We start from the raw sequence: 2,358 nt of genomic DNA on the forward strand, positions 1-2,358 counted from the left end.
TCTTGAATTTGTTTTAGCAAGTCCTATCTGTTTGGTGCGCCAAAGGCAAAGAGGAATTCTGGGATTTTTTCTACTGCCATCTGCTGTTCAGAGTCTATATTGCCATATCCTATTAGTTGCTGTTTGAACTGGGTGCGTTGCAGCATTTTGTAGCCAGGCAGATTGCAACACTAACTTCTCAGATTGTTGCTATAGCACATTCTGTTACAATTATCTCCAGCTTTTGCATCTTTCTAGGTCACACAAGTAGATCCTACTCGCTGACTGCATTACCGAATTAAAGGATAAAAGATCTCCCTTGGGGCATTTAGGCCTTGGGAGAGACTGGGAGTTCTAGCTAGTTATTTGTTTCTGTGCTTCTAAGTTTTTGGTAGTGCATTAATAAATACTGTTACTAGATGATATCTTAGATATGTATGGGAGACAGAGAACAATTGACACTCAGACATTCAAATGTGTGTGTGTGTGTGTGTGTGTGTGTGTGTGTGTGTGTGTGTGTGTGTGTGTGTGTGTGTGTGTGTGTGTGTGTGTAGGATTTAGCTATAAAGTACAGTGGAGCTTCGCAAGATGAATGTAATTCGTTCCGCGAGAAGCGCTGTCTTGTGAATTTTTTTTCATCTTGCGAGGCATCGGTCTCGGAAAAAAACATCTTGTGAAGCACGGCCATAGAAGAAACCGTCTTGTGAGGCACCATACTGATCGCAAAAACCAATCATTGTGGCGAGTTTTTCATCCCGCGAGGCATTCGTCTTGTGAGGCACCACTGTAGTACATACAAGAAACACAACTCCTAGTCTACATGTGGAGAATGTATGCTCTTTGGATGTTGTTGAATTACACTTCCCATCAACCCTAGCATAGCTAGTGGTAAGGAATAATGGATGTTGCATACTAACAAACTCTGTAGGGCCATATGTTCCCCATCCTTGTCAGAATCATTGAATCCAGCCCTGGTGGAGCCCCACATTTCTGAAAAGAAAGGTACAGATCTCAACATAATCAGAGGAGTGGAACCTCTTCTTATAGAGAACAGCATGCAAGTTTGGAACTTTTCTTACCCTTCTGTGTTGGTTTTTCTTTTCAGAGCCGAGGGTTATAAGATGACACAAAATTACCATAAAATATACATGATGGTAGAGGATTATATAAATTACACATGGTTCAAGGAAAGAGAATAGACAGAAACTATTCTCTTTCTCCCAAACCACTAGAATCCAGGGTCATCCAATTAAATTGATTGCCAACATGCTCATGAGAAACAGACTGAAGTATTTATTAATGCAACAAATAATTAACTTATGGAAATCATTTCCATGATAATGGCCACTGGCTTGCAAGGTTTTTTTTAAAGGATTAGATAATGTCATAGAAAATTACCTATCAGTGTCTGTTAAGTACAACAGACAAAAATAGAATATCCACATTAAGATGGTTCCCAAGTGTTGAGTTGGATGTTACCATTAAATCAAAGTAAAAACTTATTCGAAGACTTTTTTTTTCTGGGAGGAAAACATGATGAGATCTTTTTTTTCTCTCATTTCTCGGGGGGGGGGTAGACCATTTGTTGAGTTTTCCTCAAATAGAGTCTGCACCACACACATACAAAATGCATTCACACACTTAGATTTTTTTAAAAAATGCTTCTACTGCCATTGCTAATAGTGACCCTGGAAAAATAGGGATGTGCACTGTTTTCAGACAACTGTGTCAATATGGACCAAATCAGGACTATTTGTGCAGCTTCATGGTGACTACAGGGCACAGCATGTTGTCCTTGATCACCCACAGGACAGAGATGCACTCTGCATGGGTCCCTCATGTTCCATGTGGCATGTGTAGTGTTAAAAAAATATGATGCAAGTAAAACAGAGAAATACAATTGAAACCATTATATTTTGTAAAGAGGACATTATAAAGAGAAGGCAACCAGTTGTTTCACACAAACCCCAGTGAAGTCCAGGACTTCTCCTGTGCACTCCAATCTCTGAGACATTGGGAAGGGCTCTGATGGAGGTCACCAGGCTATAGCAACCATTCAACACAATATATTTTAGCTGATATGCAAAATGCTGGCTCTGTGACCAAGCTTGCTTCTGTATTGTGGAGCGCCATTGCTCTCCTCCAGGGATATCATGAGACATGCCCAAGTCTCGCAAATGTGATCTGGGAGGGGAGGGGGAGGAACACTCTATTTAAGAAGCAATCCCCCCTTCCCAACAGCCTCTTCCTTTCAGACAACCCACGCGCCCAGCCTGTATACCAGTGTGAGTATTCTGGTCACCTTTTGGTGCTGGATAGGAATTTTTGACCCACATCCTGATTGGCTCTTGGAGGCAGTGTTTTTTTGGGGTTTCCCCC

The sequence above is a fragment of the Pogona vitticeps genome, chromosome 3 (assembly GCF_051106095.1).
Source record: "Pogona vitticeps strain Pit_001003342236 chromosome 3, PviZW2.1, whole genome shotgun sequence".
NCBI lineage: Eukaryota > Metazoa > Chordata > Lepidosauria > Squamata > Agamidae > Pogona > Pogona vitticeps.